The sequence below is a fragment of the Ambystoma mexicanum genome, chromosome 9, assembly GCF_040938575.1.
Source record: "Ambystoma mexicanum isolate Mex_15411 chromosome 9, UKY_AmexF1_1, whole genome shotgun sequence".
Classification (NCBI taxonomy): domain Eukaryota; kingdom Metazoa; phylum Chordata; class Amphibia; order Caudata; family Ambystomatidae; genus Ambystoma; species Ambystoma mexicanum.
Genome location: NC_090931.1, coordinates 1,481,174,245 through 1,481,198,408, shown reverse-complemented (window position 1 = coordinate 1,481,198,408; position 24,164 = coordinate 1,481,174,245). Strand labels below are relative to the sequence as shown.

The window sequence follows — 24,164 nt, the reverse complement described above, 5'->3', positions numbered from 1 at the left end:
GAGCAGTGTGGGGTGAGGAAACTAGAATCTGGGCACTATGTTAGTCCAGCCAGAGACGAAAAAGGGGAAATACCTAGAAAATGAGCACTATGTCAGAGGGCATCTGATTGGAGCAGTCTGGGTTTGGGTAGAGAGAATTCTGGCAGCTTATCAGAGGCACATACAGGTGTAATATGAGAGATACCCAGAAAACTGGCACTTTCAGGGGTCATCACCAAGAGGATTACAGTGCGCGATACTCAGAATTGCTGACTTTGTGTCAAGGTTGCCCAAATGGCCAGGTTAAGGGAATGCTGTTGGGGATGCAGTCTACTCATACCAGTGGCACTATGTCAGATGAGGAAGATGCCAGTGCAAAGGGAAACAAGAGAAGCAAAAAAGGAGAGATACCCAGGCACTGGGCCGCGGGCATGAAAGAGAACATAACAGGAGATAGCCAAGACCAGGCACTGTGCCATATTGCAGCAGATGAGCAAGATATGAGTTAAAGACATGGTAGGTTTCATGAAAGATCACCGTGGGGACTGTCAGCTGCTTCTTCTGAAATTGTGAGTTTCTTTTAACACTCTTAGGACAAATCCACTAAAGGTGAAGAAAATTATTATCAGCATGGATTGGGAGAAAATAGGCAAGAAGCTTTGGGCTTTCAGCTCTACTGCCAAGTTGTTTCGCCACAGAAAGTGCCTGGATCAATGGAGAGCTACTTGACAAAGTATCCGAGCAGAAGTGTAAGGAATAATATTATGAGATTTCGATTCAATGTAATCAAAACAAATCAAATAATGTTGATTCTTAATCCACTTGATGTAACAAAGAGCTGCTGCCGGCACTGTAACATTGGTTCAGAGGTAGAATCCTTGTAACATGTATTGCTATTGTGCCATGTTCTGCACAGGATGCGTGTTCAATACTTCAGATGTTTTGTAAACCTAGAATGGATTTCTCGGTATTTGTTTTGGTTAACTATTCTGCATGGGGACTCAATGGGCCTCCTTACAAGGTTGGAGGTAGCCTTGTCGGTAAAACCGGTAAGTCTACCTCCAAACTTGCAAGAAAGTCTGGCACCCACAAATGGGCAATTACTGGGGTATTCTGGCCCCGCTGGACCCGTAATTGCCCTTTTCGCGGGTGCCGGAATTGGGTGATCCCCATTCACATTTGAACGCCATAGGGCTCAATGGGAATGGGGATGCCTGTAGCACTGACACTGTTCATAACAGTGCCTGTGCTACAGGCATGCTGTGCTCGCGGGTGCCTTTCATTCCGCCAGGTCAGACCTGACGGAATGAAAGGCACCCGCGAGCACAACTCAGAGTTTGCCGGTCCGGATACAACAGTACCGGCAAGCTTCCCAATACAGTTGTATCCGGACTGACAAGCTCGTAATGAGGCACAATGTCTCTAAAGTTAAGAGTGTTATCTTTTCTAAAAAGGGTCTGTAAGATCGACTAATGCTAGGGGGTGAGTTGATCAATGCTCGTTAGCCTTTGTTTTGTTTTCTCATGTCTTTTTTTGTGTGTCTTCTTTCAATATGTATCTGTTAATTTATGATATGCTAAAAAACTGGAGAACGGACTGGAGAACATGTCATCCAGGGTCTGTGTCCTGTGTCCTGGTCCAATATAGCACATATGAGAAGAGTTATGTATTCAAACAACTGTATTATCCATACCCTAAACGTAAATAGTGAGGATAAACGGTGTGAGCAAATGTCATATCACCCATGACACATGTAGGGCAGTGCGGTACATAGGATAAACAGTAAAATAAAACAATACATGAAAAGTGCGGCCAGCTGGTAGCAAGGGCATGGGTAAGTGCAGACATCAGGTGTCAGGTGCTGGCAGGAGGCTGTAGGGATACAGAAACAGCCCCCTAGTTGGCCAGGGGGCAGTGCAGGTGTGCAGCTTACGGGCAGGGGACCTGGGCCTGAGATCAGAGGGGAGCCAGGTAACCAGTGCAATTTCAGTTTCAACCAGGAGATCAGCAGCGGAGAGGAGGAGAGAAAGCAGAAGCAAAGAGGGGGGGCTTGAGGTGCTTCCAGAACCGGATATGGTTCCCTTCAAGTTTCAGAGAGGCAAGGAGGCTGTTCCAGAGGGAGGACCCAGTCGACGAAAGATATCTACCACCAACTCGTTGCTTCGAGAAGCGACTGACTCTGAAGGAGTTGGAGGCATATGAGTGAAGAGCTTGAGAAGGAAGATATTTGGGAAGAGAGATTTGAAGGTATTGAGGTCCCAGCCCCCAGAAGGCCTTGTGGACAATGCAGAGGGTTTTGAATGTAATCCTCGCCGCCACTAGGAGCCAGTGCAGAGATTTCAGTCCTGGAGAGATACGATCCCTGGGCTTCAGGCCTAGGACAAGTCTCCACACTCAATAGATATTACCCACACTCAATAGACACTAGACATTAGAAAATGTAGTGCTCAAATACATGCAGAATATAGCTCCCTGACATGAGCAATAATACAGCAACAAACGTCCATTCTTTTTTAAAAATTGACACTACAGTATGCATTGCAAATGGCTACAGGCCTTCACCCTTTAGGAAATTCAAAAGTGCAGAAAGCACAGAAAATACAGTGTTGGTAGGGCTTAGACAGAGTAGCCAGCAGCCCAAGCCAAGGGGACAGACTGGGTCCTGGGAAAGCCAGATGCATGCCTTGGCAGCATCAAAGAGTAGAATGTACTATGTGGGGAAGGTTATCCCTAAGATCTTACATAGTTTAGAAATGAGTCCTGTGGCTTTAACACTCCCTTGGACTAAAATTGAATCCATGTTTGAAAAAGGTTCTCAACCTTCCTCACTAGACCCCGATGCCTTCACTTCGATATGAATTAGGAATGCTGACTTGAATTTTGGTTTTAGTGGAAAGTAATTACTTTGGTGGAAAAAATATTTTTCCCAGTTGAAAATTCCTTAGATGAAGATCTTAAACGAGTTGCACATTGTATGTTGAGGTTACTTGGAGTATCTTGAGGTCTTTAGGGATAAGACCCTGGAATCAAGTGGGAAACGAGTTGACTTGTTTACTGATCCAGAAGGGGTCAAAAAAAGAGAAAAAGAAGCAGACTGGATCAAAAAAATAACTCCAGTAAGGAGTTATGAAAGATTCTCTACACATTCGGTAACAGAGAAACCATTGGGATCTTTGCCATTTATCTTTTACAATCATCTTGTGTGAGAACAAGATTCCAATTTCTAAGTTTCCGACTGAATATTTTACCTTTGGGAGAAATTCTATCAATCCAACATAAGGGAAATAATGTGGAAAATCTTTTTTGTTGACATTGTGGAGTACCGGGTGCGACTGCAACTTTTTGACATATATTAGTCGAATGGCCTGCCTTAAAGGATTTAAGAACAAGATATCTAAGTAGGTTCTTTATGATGGGAAGCATAGTTAGTCCGTGGGAAGTCTGAAATAGGTTGAATATAGGCAATGAGATATTTCTAACTGTTGAGATTATTAAAATGTTGGATGAATAAGGTATCACCATAAACAGTGAGATTGTTTTAATTATGAATTTTAAGTTATTTGTATAGATGTAATACTATTTTTTAACATATTGTGGAATTGTAGTCTCCATTGTGATTTGTATAATATTTATGCCATATTTATAGGAACTTCTTATTTTTGTATGTATAAAAGATCAGAGTATTGAACAATACACAATAAAAAAATAGTACAATATATTATTTTCGACGGTGCTGCTCACAAATGAAACTGGCATAAAGTTAGCAAAATATAAAGTATAGAAATTAGTCAATGAGAAAACAGACAGCTATTCCATGTCCTTGGCAGGCTGTCTGGAGCATGTGTCATTTTTCAAAATGCTTCTAAATCAGTTCTTCAAGTTGCAAAATATGTCTTCTGTTCACTGAAATAAGGAATAGCCTGAGTTGTGACAAGGAATAATCATGTGTTTCAGAAAGCATTTATGTCCAATGAAAAAAGGTGATGCATTTCGCTCATAAGAAACTTAGCCTATCATATTGTAAGGTTAATTTAAGAACAGACTTGATGTGTGACTGTTTTGTCTATAAATGTATATTAGATGCAAAGAAACAGTGAGAGTTTCTTTTTTCAGCTTGTGAAACTGTTGATTAAACAGATGCTTCCAGCCGGCTGTCTTTATCTCCCTTTCTTAAATGGTGTGTGTTTCCAAGGATGGCTGGCTGCATGGGAGTATGTCTGAGGAATTACCTCTCTTTAACCGGAGATATATTCAAAATCCAAGCACTGGGATATAGGGCACGAGAAGGAGCAGGATGGGGGAGATGTGCAGAACACACGCATTGTGTCTAGGGAGCACCAAGAGGGGCATGATGGGAGATATTCAGAACCAGGCCCTGTGCCAAAGGGAAACAAGAGGAGCAGAATTGGAGACATGCTCAGAACCCAAGCACTGGGACAGGGGACATCAAGAGAAACAGGATGGGGGAGACATGCAGAGCCCACACACTATGTCTAGGGAGCACCAAGGGGGGCATGATGGGAGCTATCCAGAACCAGGCACGGTGCAAAAGAGCACTTTGCCAAAGTGAAACAAGAGGCTCATAATGGGAGAGATGCTCAGAAGACAAGCACTGGGACAGAGGGCCCCAGGAGCAGCAGATGAGGGAGATATGCAGAACCCACACACTGTGTCTAGGGAGCACCAAGAGGGGCATGATGGGAGATATCAAGATCCAGGCACTGTGCCAAAGGGAAACAAAAGGAGCAGAATGGGAGAAAAGCTCAGAACCCAAGCACCGGGACAGGGGACACCAAGAGAAACAGGATGAGGGAGATATGCAGAACCTACACACTGTGTCTAGGGAGCAACAAGAGGGGCATAATGGGAGATATCAAGAACCAGGCACTGTGCCAGAGAGGAAACAAGAGGAGCAGAATGGGAGAAATGCTCAGAAACCAAGCACTTGGACAGGAGGCACCAAGAGCAGTGGGATGGGGGACATATGCTGAACCCACACAATGTGTCTAGGGAAGCAAGAGGACCATAATGCTGGAGATATCCCAAACCCATCACTGTGCAAAGGGAATCAAGAGGAGCTCAATGCAGGCGATACCCATAACCAATGCATGGGCCGGGGAGGGACCAAGAGAAGCAGGATGAGTGATATGCAGAAGCAGGCACCATGCAAAGAAAAACTGGTGAGCAGAATAGGGCAGTACCCAGACCCTCGGCACTGCAAAGTGAAACTGAAAAGCAGGATGAATGAAATAGTCAGAAACCAGACACTGTGAAAAAGGAAACAATAGGAGCAGAAAGGAAGAGATGCCCACAATACATGTTCTTGGTCAAGGAGCACCAAGAAAAGCATGATGGGAGATACACAGAACCAGGCACTGGGCCAAAGGTAAGCTAGGGAGCTGGAGGGAAGAGATACCAGAACTCCAGCACTGTGGAAAGAGAAACAAGAAGAGCAGGATGAGGGAGATACCCAGAGCCCAGACACTGTGCACAGGGGAGCAAGGGGAGCAGGATGAGGAAGATACTGAGAACCCAGACACTGTGCAAAGAGGTACAAGGGGAGCAGGATGAGGGAGATATCCAGAACCCAGGGACTCTGCAAAGGGGCACAAGAATATCAGGACGAGGGAGATACCCAGGCACTGTGCAAAGGGGTACAAGGAGAGCAGGATGAGGGAGATACTCAGAACCCAGGCACTGTGCCAACGGGAATAATAGGAGCAGGATGAGAGAGATGTCCATACCCCAGGTATTGTGTAAAAGGGAACCAGGGGAGCAGGACAAGGACGATACCCAGTATCCAGGCACTGTGGAAAGAGGAACACAGGCAGCAGGATGAGGGAAATACCCAGAACCCAGGCAATGGCCAAAGAAAGCAAGGGGGGCAGGATAAGGGGGATTCCCAGGACCCAAGCACTTTGCTAAGGGGAAAAGTGGAGCAGGATGAGGGAAATACCCAGAACCTAGGCAATGTCCAAAACAGAACATGGGGAGCTGGATGGGGAAGACCCAAGGTACTGTGACAAAGGAAACAACAGGAGCAGAAAGGAAGAGATGCCCACAATCCATGCTCTTGGTCAACGGGCACTGAGAGAAGCATGAAGGGAGATACACAAAACCAGGCACTGGGCCAAAGGTGAGCTAGGGAGCGGGAAGGAAGAGATACCAGAAATCCGGCACTGTGCAAATGGAAATAAGAAGATCAAGATGGGGGAGATACCCAGTGCCCAGGTACTCTGCAAAGGGGAACAGGGGGGGCAGGATGAGGGAGATACCCAGAACCCATACCATGTCCAAGGGGGAACAAGGGTAGCAGGATGAGGGAGATGCCCAGTACCCAGGTGCTGTGCAAAGAGAGGCAAGCAGGGCAGGATGAGGGGGATACCCAGAACCCAGGCACAGTGCAAAGGGGAACAAGAAGAGCAAGATGAGGGAGATACCCAGAACCCAGGCACTGTGGAAAGTGGAACACGGGAGCATGACGAGGGAGATGCCCAGAACCCATACCATGTCCAAAGGGGAACAAGGGTAGCAGGATGAGGGAGATGCCCAGTACCCAGGCGCTGTGCAAAGAGAGGCAAGCAGGGCAGGATGAGGGGGATACCCAGAACCCAGGCACAGTGCAAAAGGAGGCAAGTGGGGCAGGATGAGCGAGATACCCCGTATCCAGGCACTGTGCAAAGGGAGGCAAGTGGGGCAGGATGAGGGAGATACCCAGAATCCAGGCACTGTGGAAAGGGGAACAAGGGGAGCAGGATGAGGGAGATACCCAGAATCCAGGCACTGTGGAAAGAGGAACAGGGGAGCAGGATGATGGAGATACCCAGAACCCAGGCAATGTCCAAAGGGGAACACGGGAGCATGACGAGGGAGATGCCCAGAACCCATACCATGTCCAAAGGGGAACAAGGGTAGCAGGATCAGGGAGATACCCAGTACCCAGGCACTGTGCAAAGAGAGGCAAGCAGGGCAGGATGAGGGGGATACCCAGAACCCAGGCACAGTGCAAAGGGGAACAAGAAGAGCAAGATGAGGGAGATACCCAGAACCCAGGCACAGTGCAAAGGGGAACAAGAAGAGCAAGATGAGGGAGATACCCAGAACCCAGGCACAGTGCAAAGGGGAACAAGAAGAGCAAGATGAGGGAGATACCCAGAACCGAGGCACTGTGCAAAGGGAGGCAAGTGGGGCAGGATGAGGGAGATACCCCGTATCCAGGCACTGTGCAAAGGGAGGCAAGTGGGGCAGGATGAGGGAGATACCCAGAATCCAGGCACTGTGCAAAGGGAGGCAAGTGGGGCAGGATGAGGGAGATACCCCGTATTCAGGCACTGTGCAAAGGGAGGCAAGTGGGGCAGGATGAGGGAGATACCCAGAATCCAGGCACTGTGGAAAGGGGAACAAGGGGAGCAGGATGCGGGAGATACCCAGAATCCAGGCACTGTGGAAAGAGGAACAGGGGAGCAGGATGATGGAGATACCCAGAACCCAGGCAATGTCCAAAGGGGAACACGGGAGCATGACGAGGGAGATGCCCAGAACCCATACCATGTCCAAATGGGAACAAGGGTAGCAGGATGAGGAAGACCCAAGACACTGTGTCAAAGGAAATAGGAGCAGTATGTGGGGGTGGGGGGTGATACTCCTGAACCCAGGCACTGTGCAGAGGAAAACAGAAGGAGAAAAATGGAGGAGACATCCAGAACACTGTCACTGTGCAAATGGAAACAAGAAGAGTAGAATGGGAAGACAGGAAGAGTAGAATGGGAGGGATGCCAAGAACCTGGGAACTTGCCCGTGGGAACACAAGGAAACATGGTGGGAGAAGCCAGACCAGGCACTTTGCCAATGGAAACAGGTTAGCAGGATGGGGGAGATGTGCAGAATACAGAGTGTACAACTGGATGGTGAAGCGCTCCGCTGCTTCCTGGAGCTAGATCTGTGCTCAATAAATACCCTAATATTAATAACACACAACCTGTAAAGGGAAAGAAAGAGGAGCTGGAAGGTGGATATACACAGAACCAGGCACTGTGCTAAGGGAAGCAGAATGTGGGAAAAGTCAAGAACACACACATTGGGCCAGTGGGGACACAAATAAACATTATGGCAGAGTCCTTGAACCCTGGCACTGTGCAAAGAAAAGTGGGCACTAGGTGCAACATGATAGGAGATACCCAGAACCAGGCACTGTGCAAAGGGAAACAGGCAGGGAAGATTTGGGGAGATACCCCAACTCCAGGCACTGTGAAAAGGAAAACAAGAGCAGCAGAATAGGGGGATACCTAAAGACAAGGCACTTGGCCAGGGGACATCAAGTGAAGCAGGATGGCAGATACCCAGAAGCAGCTGCTGTGCCAAAAGGAACCAGACAAGCAGGTCTATGGAGCTATGAAGAAACCAGACCATGTGCAAGAGAAGAAGGATGGGAGATGTTTGCAGAACCCAGGCACTGTGCAAAAAGGAACAAGAGGAGAAGGATGGGAGATGTTTGCAGAACCCAGGCACTGTGCAAAAAGGAACAAGGGGAGAAGGATGGGAGATGTTTGCAGAACCCAGGCACTGTGCAAAAAGGAACAAGAGGAGAAGGATGGGAGATGTTTGCAGAACCCAGGCACTGTGCAAAAAGGAACAAGAGGAGAAGGATGGGAGATGTTTGCAGAACCCAGGCACTGTGCAAAAAGGAACAAGAGGAGAAGGACGGAAGAGGTGCCCAGAACCTGGGCTCTCTGCCAAGGGAAGCAGGAGGAGCAGAATGAGCAAAATACCCATCATCTAAGCACTGAGTGAGTGGAAACAAAAAGGAATCCGATGGGAGATAGCCAGTACCCTGGCACTGTGCAAAGTAAAACCAGAGGAACAGAAAAGTAGAGATACCCAGAACCCTGGCACTGGGTCAGGGGACACCAATGAGACATGGTGAAAGATACCCACTCCCAGGCACTGTGCCAAAGTGAAACAAACTAGCAGGATGGGGGAGATAACCAGAACACAAACAATATTTAAAGGCGAACAAGGGACGCAGGAGGGCAGAGGTACTCAGAACCTGGGCACTCTGCCAAGGGAAGCAAGAGGAGCGGAATGAGCAAAATACCCATCTTCTATGCTCCGAGTGAGTGGAAACAAAAAGGAATCTGATGGGTGATAGCCAGTACCCTGGCACTGTGCAAAGTGAAACAAGAGGCGCTGAAAAGTAGAGATACCCAGAACCAGGAACTGGGCCAGGGTACACCAAATGAGACATGGTGAAAGATACCCAGTCCCAGGCACTGTGCCAAAGTGAAACAGACTGGCAGGATGGGGGAGATAACCAGAACACAAGCAATATGTAAAGGGAAACAAGAGGTGCAGGATGGGGGAGATACCCATAAGCAGGAAATGTGCCAAGGGAAGGGTGCAAGCCACTAGGACCCAGGAACTGGGCCAGGGGGCACAAAGAGAATCACGAGTGTAGATGCGCAGAAGCAGGTACTGTGCTTATGGAAGCAGAGTGGGGGAGATACCAAGAACCCACACACTGGGCCCGAGGGGACAAACCGGAACATAATAGGAGATCGCCAGGGCACAGTAACTATGCAAAGCGAAACAAAAGGAATAACATGGGAGAGATACCCAGAATCCAGGCACTGTGCAGAGGGGAACAAGAGAAGGAGAAACGATAAGATACCCAGAACTCATGCTCTGGTTCAAGGGGCACCAAGAGAAGCAAGATGGGAGATGACAGACCCAGACACTGTGCCAAAGGAAAACTGGGGAGCAGGAAGGGGGAGATACCAGACCTTCAGCGCTGTGAATAGGGAAACAGGAACAGCAGGATGAGGGAGATACCCAGAGCCCAGGCACTGTGCAGAGGGAAGCAAGAGGAGATGGATGAGGGAGATACCCGGACACTGTGCAAAGGGGAACGGGGGAGCAGGATGGGGGCGGGGGGATACCCAGAACCCAGGCACTGTGCAAATGGAAACATAGGGAGCAGAATGGGAGAGGTGCCGATAGCTACGAGACTGTGCCGGGGGAACCACACAGGCAGGGTTGGTCCCAGAGACCGGGCACTGTGCTATGAGATGGCTATGGGTGATGGGAAGGAGGGAGGGGGCTGCATGCCACTGTATGCAGAAAGGGTTGCCGCCCCCCCCTAAATCAGTGTCAGTAACCGCGAACTTGTGGGCTGGATGGGCAGAGAACGGATTCCCCCCCACCCCCACACACACACACATACCCTCTGCGATGGTGGGCGCAGGGCTTGTGAGAATGGAGGAGAGAGATGACGCAGAGGGGCGTTGATTGTGGGGGGAACAGTGACGGGTTGGGGCACGTGGGGCTAGGGAGGCAGGGAGGGATGGAAGAGCAGATGGGGGGGTGATGACTGGCCAAAGGGCAGACAGGGCGGATGGAGAGACACACGAAGGTGGGCTGGATTTGTGGCGGCCCTTTAATCCCGCCCACCGTTGGGGTGGGCGTCGCCTTGGAGGTGGCAAGCAAAAGGCTCCACCCTACGAGCCAACATCGAAACTTCCATGGCCACCACAATTATGCCGCCCTCCCTGCTCCCTACCCCCGTAACCCTTGGCGCCACCATTCTCTGAAGCCACCTGCCCCCTCCGTACCCCACTAAGTAGCGCCTCCCCCCACTCCCCTATTCTGTGGACTCCTGTGCCTGATGGCCGCCGCCTCAGACAATGGCGTAAGCGTCGATAGCAGCTGTTCCTCCCACAGCAGCAGGTGCGCGAGCAGACCCCTCCTCCTGCAAGGGCCCATGGCCGCCATGCTGTGAAGGAGGCTACAGGGCAGCACAGGACTGCTGTCCTACGGGGCCACGAGGACGTGGCAGTGGCACACTGCCAGAGCAAGAGCTAGTATCACACATCTATAGTGTTACACTGGCAGTGCCAGTGCCAATATCCCACATGACCAGTGCTACATTGGCAGCGCCAATATCCCACATGTGAACGGCTACATTGGCAGCGCCAATATCCCACAAGTGAACGGCTACATTGGCAGTGCCAATATCCCACATGGGAAGTGCTACATTGGCAGTGGCAATATCCCACATGGGAAGTGCTACACTGGCAGTGCTCCCATTCACACATGAGCAGTGCTATACTGGCAGTACTAGTATCCCACACGCATAGTGTTACACTGGCACCTGCAATAACGTGCATGGTCATAGCTACACTGGCAGTGCAAATATCCCACATGGGAAGTGCTACACTGGCAGTGCTCCCATTCACACATGAGCAGTGATATACTGACAGTACTAGTATCCCACACGCAGTGTTACACTGGCAGCGGCAATAACCTGCATGGTCAGAGCTACACTGGCAGTGCCAATATCCCACATGGGCTGGGATACACTCGCAGTGCCAAATCTCAAATGGGCAGTGCCAATATTCTGCATGGGCAATGTTACACTGCCAGTAATAGTATCCATACCTCTCAACATACACGCCCTGCAAGCAGCTATCTCACCCGCCCAGCTCCCTACCCGCTCATAAGAAAATGTGCTTTCACCCGTCAAAAACAAAATCGGGTGTTTTCACCCGCCCAGGCCTCACAAAACGTTGGGAGCTATGTAGTATCACACATGGGCAGTGGTACACTGGCAGTGTTAGTATCCTGCATAGGGAGGGCTAGTATCCTCCAGGGGCAGTACCAGCATCCTCCTTGGATAGTGCTAGGATCCTACACGGGCAGTGCTACACTGGCAGTGTTAGTATTCTGCATAGGAAGGGCTAGTATCCTGGAGGGGCAGTGCCAGCATCCTACTTGAACAATGCTAGGCTCCTACATGGGCAGTACTACAGTGGCAGTGTTAGTATTATGCATAGGAAGGGCGAGTATCCTACAGGGGCAGTTCAAACATCCTACTTGGACATTGCGAGTATACTACATGGGCAGTGCTAAAGTGGCAGTGTTAGCGTCCTGCATAGGAAGTGCTAGTGCCCTGCAGGGGCAGTGCCTGCATCCTACTTGGACAGTGCTGGTATCCTACATGGACAGTGCTTCACTGGCAGTGTTAGTATCCTGCATAGGAAGTGTTAATATCCTGCAGGGGCAGTGCCAGCTTCCTACTTGGACGGTGCTAGGATCCTACATGGGCAGTGCTTCACTGGCAGTGTTAGTATCCTGCATAGGAAGTGCTAGTATCCAGCAGAGGCAGTGTCAACATCCTACTTGGGCAGTGCTTGGATCCTACTTGGGCAGTGCTACAGTGGCAGTGTTAGTATACTGCATAGGATGTGTTAGTATCCAGGAGGGGCAGTTCCAACATCCTACTTGGACATTGCGAGTATACTACATGGGCAGTGCTAAAGTGGCAGTGTTAGTATACTGCATAGGAAGTGCTAGTATCCCAGGGACAGTGCCAACATCCTACTTGAACAATGCCAGGCTCCTACATGGGCAGTGTTAGTATTCTGCATGAGAAGGGCTAGTATCCTACAGGGGCAGTGCCAACATCCTACTTGGACAGTGCGAGTATACGACATGGGCAGTGCTACAGTGGCAGTGTTAGTATACTGCATAGGAAGTGCTAGTATCCTGCAGGGGCAGTGCCAGCATCCTACCTGGGCAGTGCTAGGAGCCTACATGGACAGAGCTACATTGGCACTGTAGTATCCTGCATAGGAAGTGCTAGTGTCCTGCAGGGGCAGTGCCAGCATCCTACTTGGACAGTGCTAGTATCCTACATGGGCAGTAATACGCTGGCAGTGTTAGTATCCTGCTTAAGAAGGGCTAGTATCCTGCAGGGTCAGTGCCAGCATCCTACTTGGACAGTGCTACTATCCTTCATGGGCAGTGCTATATTGACAGTGTTAGTATCCTGCATAGGAAGTGCTAGTATCCTGCAGGGGCAGGGCCAACATCATACGTGGACAGTGCTGGTATCCTACACGGGCAGTGCTACACTGGCAGTGTTAGTATCCTGCATAAGAAGGGTTAGTATCCTGGAGGGTCAGTGCCAGCATCCTACTTGCACAGTGCTAGTATCCTACACGGGCAGTGCTACACTGGAAGTGTAAGTATCCTGCATAAAACGGCCTAGTATCCTGGAGGGTCAGTGCCGGCATCCTACTTGGACAGTGCTAGTATCCTACACAGGCAGTGCTACACTGGCAGTATTAGTATCCTGCATAAGGAGGGCTAGTATCCTGGAGGGTCAGTGCCAGCATCCTACTTGGACAGTGCTAATATCCTACATGGGCAGTGCTACACTGGCAGCGTTAGTATCCAGCATAGGAAGGGTGAGTATCCTGCAGAGGCAGTGACAGCATCCTACTTGGACAGTGCTGGGATCCTACATGGGCAGTGCTACACTGCCAGTGTTAGTATCCAGCACAGGAAGGGCTAGTATCCTGGAGGGGCAGTGCCAGCATCCTACTTGGACAGTACTGTGATCCTACATGGGCAGTGCTACACTGGCAGTGTTAGTATCCTGCATAGGAAGGGTGAGTATCCTGCAGGGGCAGTGCCAACATCCTACTTGGGCAGTGCTGTTATCCTACATGGGCAGTGCTACACTGGCAGTGTTCGTATACTGCATAGGAAGTGTTAGTATCCAGCAGGGGCAGTACCAGCATCCTACTTGGACAGTGCTAGCATCCTATATGGGCAGTGCTACATTGTCAGTGTTAGTATCCTGCATAGGTAGTGCTAGTATCCTGCAGGGGCAGTGCCAACATCCTACTTTGGCAGTGCTAGGATCCTACATGGGCAGTGCTACAGTGGTAGTGTTAGTATCCTGCATACGAAGTGCTTGTATCCTGCAGGGGCAGTGTCAACCTCCTACTTGGGCAGTGCTATGATGCTACATAGGCAGTGCTACATTGTCAGTGTTAGTATCCTGCATAGGTAGTGCTAGTATCCTGCATGGGCAGTGCCAGCATCCTACTTGGACAGTGCTAGGATCCCACATGGGCAGTGCTACATTGGCAGTGTTAATATCCTGCATAGGAAGCGCCGGTATCCTGCAGGGACAGTGCCAGCATCCTACTTGGACAGTGCTAGTATCCTACACGGGCAATGCTACAGTGGCAGTGTCAGCATACTGCATAAGAAGGGCTAGTATCGTAGAGGGGCAGTGCCAGCCTCCTACTTGGACAGTGCTACTGTCCTACATGGGCAGTGCTACACTGGCAGTGTTAGTATCCTGCATAGGAAGTGCCATTATCCTGCAGGGGCAGCGCCAGCATCCTACTTGGACAGTGCTGAGATCCTACACGGGCAGTACTACACTGGCAGTGTTAGTATACTGCATAGGATGTGTTAGTATCCAGGAAGGGGAGTGCCAGCATCCTACTTGGACAGTGCTACGATCCTACATGGGAAGTGCTACACTGGCATTGTTAGGATACTGCATAGGAAATGCTAGTATCCTGCGGGGCAGTGCCAGCATCCTATTTGTACAGTCTTAGTATACTACACGGGCAGTGCTACAGTGGCAGTGTTAGTGTCCTGCATAGGAAGTGCTAGTATCCCGGAGGGGCAGTGCCAATATCCTACTTGGACAATACTGGTATCCTACATGGGATGTGCAACACTGGCAGTGTTAGTAACCAGCATAGGAAGTGCTAGTATCCTGCAGGGGCAGTGCCAGCATCCTACTTGGACAGTGCTAGGATCCTACATGGACAGTGCTACACTGGCAGTTTTAGGATACTGCATGAACAGTGCTACACTGGAGGTCTTAGTATTCGGCATAGGAAGTGCCATTATCCTGCAGGGGCAGGTCCAGCACCCTACTTGGACAGTGCTAGGATCCTACATGGACAGTGCTACACTGGCAGTGTAAGGATACTGCATATGAAATGCTAGTATCCTGCGGGTGCAGTGCCAGCATCCTACTTGGACATTGCTAGTATCCTACATTGGCAGTGCTAGAGTGGCAGTGTTAGTATCCTGCATAGGAAGTGCTAGTATCCTAGGGGCAGTGGCAACATCCTACTTGGGCAGTGCCGGTATCCTGCATTGGCAGTGCTACACTGGCAGTGTTAGTATCCTGCATAAGAAGGGCTATTATCCTGGAGGGGCAGTCCCAGCATCCTACTTGGAGAGTGCTACTATCCTACATGGGCAGTACTACACTGGCAGCGTTAGTATCCAGCACAGGAAGTGCTTGTATCCTGCAGGGGCAGTGCCAGCATCCTCCTTGGACAGTGCTAGGATCCTACATGGGCAGTGCTACACTGGCAGTGTTAGTATCCTGCCTAGGAAGGGCTAGTGTCCTGCAGGGGCAGTGTCAATATCATACTTGGACAATGCTGGTATCCTACGTGGGATGTGCAACACTGGCAGTGTTGGTATCCAGCATGGGAAGTGCTAGTATCCTGCAGGGGCAGTGCCAGCATCCTACTTGGACAGTGTTAGTATCCTACATGGGCAGTGCTACAGTGGCAGTGTTAGTATTCTGCATAGGAAGTGCTAGTATCCTACAGGGGCAGTGTCGAAATGCTACTTGGGCAGGGCTAGCATCCTACATGGGCAGTGCTACATTGGCAGTGCTAGTATCCTGCATCAGAAGTGCTAGTATCCTGCAGGGGCAGTGCCAACATCATACTTGGACAGTGCTGGTATCCTACACGGGCAGTGCTACACTGGCAGTGTTAGTATCCTGCATAAGATGGGCTAGTATCCTGGAGGGTCAGTGCCAGCATCCTACTTGGACAGTGCTAGTATCCTACACGGGTGGTGCTAAACTGGCAGTATTAGTATCCTGCATAAGGAGGGCTAGTATCCTGGAGGGTGCCAGCATCCTACTTGGACAGTGCTAGTATCCTACACGGGCAATGCTACACTGGCAGCGTTAGTATCCTGTATAGGAAGGGCTAGTATCCTGCAGAGGCAGTGACAGCATCCTACTTGGACAGTGCTGGGATCCTACATAGGCAGTGCTACACTGGCAGTGTTAGTATCCAGCATAGGAAGTGCTAGTATCCTGCAGGGGCAATGCTTGCATCCTACTTGGACAGTGCTAGGATCCTACATGGGCAGTGCTACACTGACAGTGTTATTATCCTGCATAGGAAGGGTGAGTATCCTGCAGGGGCAGTGCCAAAAGCCTACTTGGGCAGTGCTGTTATCCTATATGGGCAGTGCTACACTGGCAGTGTTACTATCCTGCATAGGAAGAGCTAGTATCCTGCAGGGGCAGTGCCAACATCCTACTTGGACAGTGCTAGGATCCTACACAGGCAGTGCTACACTGGCAGTGTTAGTATCCAGCATAGGAAGTGCTTGTATCCTGCAGGGGCAGTGCCATCATCCTACTTGGACAGTGCTAGGATCCTACATGGACAGTGCTACACTGGAAGTCTTAGTATTCGGCATAGGAAGTGCCATTATCCTGCAGGGACTGGTCCAGCATCCTACTTGGACATTGCTAGTATCCTACATGGGCAGTGCTAGAGTGACAGTGTTAGTATTCTGCATAGGAAGTGCTAGTATCCTAGGGGCAGTGGCAACATCCTACTTGGGCAGTGCTAGCATCCTACATGGGCAGTGCTACACTGGCAGTGTTAGTATCCTGCATAGGAAGTGCTAGTATTTTGCAGGGGCAGTGCCAGCATCCTCCTTGGACAGAGCTAGGATCCTACATGGGTAGTGCTACACTGGCAGTGTTAGTATCCTGCATAGGAAGGGCTAGTGTCCTGCAGGGGCAGTGCCAACATCATACTTGGACAATACTGGTATCCTACATGGGATATGCACCACTGGCAGTGTTGGTATCCAGCATAGGAAGTGCTAGTATCCTGCAGGGGCAGTGCCAGCATCCTACTTGGACAGTGCTAGTATCCTACATGGGCAGTGCTACAGTGGCAGTGTTAGTATTCTGCATAGGAAGTGCTAGTATCCTACAGGGGCAGTGTCGAAATCCTACTTGGGCAGTGCTAGCATCCTACATGGGCAGTGCTACATTGGCACTGTTAGTATCCTGCATCGGAAGTGCTAGTATTCTGCAGGGGCAGTGCCAGCATCCTACTTGGACAGTGCTGGTATCCTGCATCGGCAGTGCTACACTGGCAGTGTTAGTATCCTGCATAGGAAGGGCGAGTATCCTGCAGGGTTAGTACAAGCATCCTACTTGGACAGTGCTAGGATCCTACATGGGCAGTGCTACAGTGGCAGTGTTAGTATTCTGCATAGGAAGTACTAGTATCCTGCAGGGGCAGTGTCGAAATCCTACTTGGGCAGTGCTAGCATCCTACATGGGCAGTGCTACATTGGCAGTGTTAGTATCCTGCTTCGGAAGTGCTAGTATTCTGCAGTGCCAGTGCCAGCATCCTACTTGGACAGTGCTGGTATCCTGCATCGGCAGTGCTACACTGGCATGTGTTAGTATCCTGCATAGGAAGGGCGAGTATCCTGCAGGGTTAGTACAAGCATACTACTTGGACAGTGCTAGGATCCTACATGGGCTGGGCTACACTGGCAGTGTTAGTATCCTGTATAGGAAGTGCTAGTATCCCACAGGGGCAGAACCAACATCCTACTTGGACAGTGCTAGGATCCTACATGGGCAGTGCTATACTGGCAGTGTTAGTGTTCTGCATAGGAAGGGCTAGTATCCTGCAGGGGCAGTGCCAGCATCCTATTTGGACAGTGCTGGTATCCTGCATGGGCAGTGCTACACTGGCAGTGTTAGTATCCTGCATAGGAAGGGCGAGTATCCTGCAGGGTTAGTGCCAGCGTCCTACTTGGACAGTGCTAGGATCCTACATGGGCAGTGCTACACTGGCAGTGTTCCTGTATAGGAAGTGCTAGTATCCCACAGGGGCAGTGCCAACATCCTACTTGGACAGTGCTAGGATCCTACATGGGCAGTGCTATACTGGCAGTGTTAATATTATGCATAGGAAGGGCTAGCATCCTGCAGGGGCAGTGCCAGCATCCAATTTGGACAGTGCTAGGATCCTACATGGGCAGTGCTACACTGGCAGTGTTAGTATCCTGCATAGAAAGGGCTAGTATCCTGCAGAGGCAGTCCCAGCATCCTACGTGGACAGTGCTAGGATCCTACATGGGCCGTGCTACACTGGCAGTGTTAATATCCTGCATAGGAAGGGCTAGTATCCTGCAGGGGCAGTGCTACAGTGGAAGTGTTAGTATTCTGCATAGGAAGTGTTAGTATCCTGCAGAGGCAGTGTCGAATCCTACTTGGACAGTGCTAGAATCCTACCTGGGCAGTACTACATTGGCAGTGTTAGTATCCTGCATCGGAAGGGCTAGTACCCTGCAGGGGCAGTGTCAACATCCTCCTTGGACAGTGCTAGGATCATACATGGGCAGTGCTACACTGGCAGTGTTAGTATCCTGCATAGGAAGGGCTAGTATCCTGCAGGGGCAGTGCCAGCATCCTCCTTTGACAGTGCTAGGATCCTACATGGGCAGTGCTACACTGGCAGTGTTAGTATCCTGCATATGAAGGGCTAGTATCCTGCAGGGACAGTGCCAGCATCCTCTTTGGACAGTGCTAGGATCCTAAATGGGCAGTGCTACACTGGCAGTGTTAGTATCCTGCATAGGAAGGGCTGGTATCCTGCAGAGGCAGTGACAGCATCCTACTTGGACAGTGCTAGGATACTACATGGGCAGTGGCACATTGACACTGCTCGTATTGTGCATTGGATGTGCAACACTAGCTTTGATAGTACACTGCATGGGCAGTGCTCGTATCCTACACTGCCAGTAATATTAACCTGCTGTCAGTGATAGAATCTCACAAAGGCAGTGCTGGTATCCTATTTTGACAGTGCTAGTATCTTTTAAGGGCAGTGCTAGACCATCAGGGCGGTGCTAGTATCTCACATGGAACTTACTAGTAAGTTATATGAATTGTGTGACACAGGTCAGTGTTATTACCCTGCATGTGCAGTGCTAGTATCCTACATGGGCAGAACTAGACTGATAGTGGTAGACTGGTAGTGCAGTGCTACTCTCTTACATGCAAAATGCTAGTAGTTCCACATACAGTGCTACACTGGCAATTTTATTACCACACATGTACAGTTCTAGTTTCCTACATGTACAGTGCTAGATTGGTACTATTAGATGGATACTGCAGTGCTACTATCTCATATGAAAGGTGCTAGTAGTTAGAAAGGCAGTGCTACACTGGCAGTGTTATTACCACGCATGTGCAATGCTAGTATCCTACATTGGCAGTCATACACAGGCAGTGAGAGTATTCCTTATTAACAGTGCTACACTGCAGTACTAGTATGCTACATGGACACTGCTGCTTGGGCAGTTCTAGTTTCCTGCATGTGCAGTGCTAATATCCTACACTGGAAGTGCTAGCATCCTACATTGGCAGTGTTAGCATCCTTCACGGGCAATGCTACACTGATAGTGTTTGTATCCCACGTGGGCAGTGCTAGTCTCCTACATGGACAGTGCTACACTAGCTGTCCTTGTTTTCTGCATAGACGGTGCTAGATTGATAATTGCTATACTGGTAGTGCAGTGCTAGTATCTTACCTGCAAAGTGCTAGTATTTACACAGACAGTGCTACACTGGCCGTGTTATTACCACACATGTGCAGTGCTAGTATCCTACATTGGCAGTGTTAGCATCCTTCACGGGTAATGCTACACTGATAGTGTGTGTATCCCACGTGGACAGTGCTAGTCCCATACATGGACAGCGCTACACAAGCTGTCCTCGTTTTCTGCATAGATAGTGCTAGATTGATAATTGCTATACTGGTAGTGCAGTGCTAGTATTTTACCTGCAAAGTGCAAGTGGTTACACCGACAGTGCTACTATCCCGCATGTGCAGTGCTAGTATCCTACATGGGCAGTGCTGTACAGGTAGTGAGAGAATAACATACAGTGCTCTACTGCAGTGCTAATATGCTACATGGACACTGCTGCTTGGGCAGTTCTAGTTTCCTGCATGTGCAGTGCTAATATCCTACATTGGCAGTGTTAGCATCCTACATTGGCAGTGTTAGCATCCTTCACAGGCAATGCTTGTATTTGTATTTATTTATTTATATTGCGCAGCCTGCCCACGGGCATCAGGGCGCATGTTTGGAAAGGTTACAGAGGGTTACAGAAGGCAGTTACAATGCTACACTGATAGTTTGTGTATCCCACGTGGGCAGTGCTAGTCTCATACATGGACAGTGCTACTACACTAGCTGTCCTAGTTTTCTGCATTGACAGTGCTAGATTGATAATTGCTATACTGGTAGTGCAGTGCTAGTACCTTACCTGCAAAGTGCTAGTGGTTACACGGACAGTGCTACACTGGCAGTGTTATTACCACTCATGTGCAGTGCTAGTATCCTACATGTGCAGTGCTGGTATCCTACATGGGCAGTGCTGCACAGGTAGTGAGAGAATAACATACAGTGCTCTGCTGCAGTGCTGGTATCTTACCTGCAAGGTGCTAGTGGTTACGCAGACAGTGCTACTATCACGCATGTGCAGTGCTAGTATGCTACACGGCAGTGCTACACAGGTAGTGAGAGAATTACATACAGTGCTCTGCTGCAGTGCTGGTATCTTACCTGCAAGGTGCTAGTGGTTACGCAGACAGTGCTACTATCACGCATGTGCAGTGCTGGTATCCTACATGGGCAGTGCTGCACAGGTAGTGAGAGAATAACACACATTGCTCTGCTGCAGTGCTGGTATCTTAGATGTATCACACTTGGTTGTTGGGGTCCTTGGGTGAAGGTTCTCCGTATACCATGACGGTGTGTGCACCCCAAACATGCCGTGTGTGTTGCTACACTGGCAATACTCTGGCCTTAGCATGGCAGTACTGTGGTCAGCACACTGGCGCTCCTTGAGCTCCTGCACCGAGAGTGTTTGGGGGTGCTCTGGCAGTAGTGGGGTCCTACACAGGCTGTGCTGAATGAGTACGGTGCTGGGGGTCTTTCAATGGCTGTGGTGAGGGGCCTACACACACACACACACAGTACGGGGAGCATGCGCGGGCTGTGCTGAGGAACCCGCACGGGCAAGGCTGGGGATCCTACACTGGCAGTGCTGGGGCCCTACAATGTCTAGACTCGGGGTACACAATAGCGGGCTCGGAACTTGAACATATTTAGGGGCATACAGAAGCGGTGACACTCGCACACAGCATTGCCAGGGCCTCAACATTGAAAGCGAGGCAGTGCCAAGAGCCGTACACTGGCAGTGGCACACCCGCCCTAGCAGGAGGTATATACAGGAAGTGCAGTGCTGTGCTTCCTAGCCTGCCAGTGCATGTGCTCTACGCTGGCACTGCCAGAATTCCACCCTGTCAGCTCAGGCCAGGAGTCCTACATTGGCAGTGCTGGGTTGCACCCTCAGCCAGCCCTGGGCACAGACATTTCACAGACAGTAGCCAGCTTACCTGGGCACTTCCTCGTGTGGTGCTGCCCAGGTCACTCTGGCAGCGCTGGGCACATCCCCTTGGTTGTGCTGGACACATGCTCCAGTGGTGTAATGCTGGGAACATCCTGTGGGCGTGCCGGGCAGATCGTGTTGTGATGCTGATGTCACTTGGGCCTTGCCATGAAGAGCCCGCGGCAGTGCTGGCCACATCCTAGTGGTAGTGCTGGGCCGTCTGCTTCCTTGCGTGCTCTGCGGCCCCTCCTACTGGAGAACTTCTGTGCTAATGCCCCGGAAGAGCTGCACAATCCCCCTGGAAGTGCTGGACAGCTCCAATCGGCAGTGCTGGACAGCTCCCCGTGGCAGTGTTCCACAACTCCCCATGGCAGTGCAGGCCAGCACAGAAGGCAGTGCTAGAGAAGTCTCCTTCGCAGTGCTGGGTTCTCTGCTACAGCTGTGCTGCCATGGCAATCCTGATGGTACTGGAGAGTCCCCCGTGCTATGCTGGACAGCGGACTCTGGTAGTACTGGGCAACTTGCCTGGTTGTGCTGGATAGCTCCTCTTGGCTCACGACAGCTCCCCCAGGTTGTGCGGCACAGCTCCCTCTGGTAGTGCTTGAGAATTCCCGCTGGCAGTGCTGGAGTAGCCCCCCACGCTGCACTGAACAGTAAACAGTGGCCATGCTAACACTGTCTCCCTGGCAGTGCTTGCCAGGTACTCCTGCAGTGCTGGGGACCACCTTCCGGTTGTGCTGGGTCTAGTATTCTGGCAGCGCTGGTTGAGTCCTCCTGGTACTGATGATCACACTCTCCTCTTAATGTCCCACACATCATCCTCCTAGAAAAAGGCAGTGCTGGTGTGAAGGTACTGTGTCTCCTGGATGGATCTCCTGGCAGTGCTGGTGTGAAGGTACTGTGTCGGCTGGATGGATCTCCTGGCAGTGCTGGTGTGAAGGTACTGTGTCTCCTGGATGGATCTCCTGGCAGTGCTGGTGTGAAGGTACTGTGTCTCCTGGATGGTTCTCCTGGTAGTGCTGGTGTGAAGGTGCTGTGCTTCCTGGGTGGATGCCCTGGCAGTTCTGGTTTGAAGGTAGTGTGTCTCCTGGATGGATCGGATCTCCTGGCAGTGCTGGGAGATCGTGTAGACGTCCCTGGGATTTGCTGGGCGAGGGGGGGGGAGGTGATAGTCACTCTGTATACCCCCTCCACCTCCTTCCAGTCCAGCAGTGCTGTAGAGATGCTGCTGGCCACTGTGTACAGTACAGACCCCCTGGCAGTGCGGCGGCCGGAATGCACCTGCTAGCCAGACCCGTCCGGCAGTGCCCCGGGGAGGCCCCGGGCAGTGATGCTGGGACGAGGCTCCAGGGGTGCCCCAACCAATGCAGCTGGGATGCCTCTGGCAGGGCTCGATTGGTGCTCTTGAAATACTCCTGGTAGTGCTGGGAAGCTTCTCCCTGAATTCTCCTAGCAGTATTGGAGGGATGTTCCTGGCAGTGCTGGGACCAGGCTCCTGAGATGCTCACGGCTGTGCGGGTGGGAGGCTCCCGTGGAGGCGGGCGGCCGGGTTAAATGGCTGCCTGGCTCCTAGGCACCGAAGGCTGCTTTCACTGGAAGCGAGGAAGGGGGAGGGGAGGATGAGGAGGAGGGGGATGAGGAGGAGGGAGGAGAAGAAAGATCAGGAACGCTGCCAGCCAATGGCTGCACGGGCGCATCACACCGTGTCACTGGTGTGTCACTGGCAGTGGGCGGGAGCAAGAGGTAGGGCACTGTGCCACATCACAGCAGCCCTAGCCTAGGGCCCAGAAACGTGCAAAGGATGAAAATACATACACAATGCACTGCAGTTCCACACACCACACTGTAAGACAATTCATTGTAATGTAATGCTATACAACGGGAAGTATGACACACACCATTGAACACAGTCCAGTGCATAGCCTTGCAGCACATCACGAAGAGAATAGTACATTGCAATGTTGGCAGTAGAATACAGTGTTTGGAACACAAACACTATATATAAAGGCAGTACGGTACAGCACAACAAATGCAATACATTATACTGCAATACAACACAGTTCATGACACAAACCTATACGAGAGAAGACAGCGGTATATAGGGTACAGACTATATGTTACAGTACATTACAATAAACCAACTACAGTGTAGCACAGCAAAACACAAGTATGTATGGTCGTGACCAACTACACAGTTATTGCCAGAGATAATGTGTACACAGGATTGTTTTCAAATATTTAAGAAACATAATGTGTATACAGTCACCGGGTAGCAACTTGCTCATTTGTATATGGTGTCTATACTGAACCAAGGATTCAAGGTCCTGCCAGTTTCAGATATGAATCTGTGCTTTCAGTGTCATTTCTCTTTCCTATAGCCACGCACCGCCAGATATTCTGCCGCTTTTCTCTTTCTTATAGTGTCACATATTGCCAGAGATCCTGCAGATTTTCTCTTTCTTATACTGTCACACGTTGCCAGATAGCTGCAGCTCTTCCCACTCTTATAGTCACACATTGCCAGATAGTCTGAAGCTTTCCTTTTTCTTATACCGTCACAAATTGCCAGATATCTTGCAGATTTTCTCTTTCTTATACTGTCACACATTGCCAAATATCCTGCTGTGTTTCTCTTTCTAATACTGTCACGCATTGCCAGATATCCTGCAGTTTTTCTCTTTCTAATACTGTCACACATTGCCAAATATCCTGCTGTGTTTCTCTTTCTCATGCTGTCACACATTGCCAGATATCCTGCAGTTTTTCTCTTTCTTATACTCTCACACATTGCCAGAGATCCTGCAGCTTTTCTCTTTCTAATACTGTCACTCATTGCCCGAAA

The 24,164-nt window shown here is 50.2% G+C and overlaps 1 protein-coding gene across 2 annotated transcripts in view; it reads right to left on the bottom strand.

Annotated features, from left to right (window-relative positions):
* The window catches only part of TMEM198 (transmembrane protein 198), a 394,279-nt gene extending 371,358 nt beyond the window's left edge, over positions 1-22,921 (bottom strand). For both annotated transcript variants that reach the window (XM_069616944.1, XM_069616945.1), the window contains exon 1: positions 21,330-22,921. The gene's annotated coding sequence lies outside the window, so the exon portion shown is untranslated. The remainder of the gene's footprint in view (positions 1-21,329) is intronic.
* Between the last annotated feature and the right edge of the window lie 1,243 nt (positions 22,922-24,164).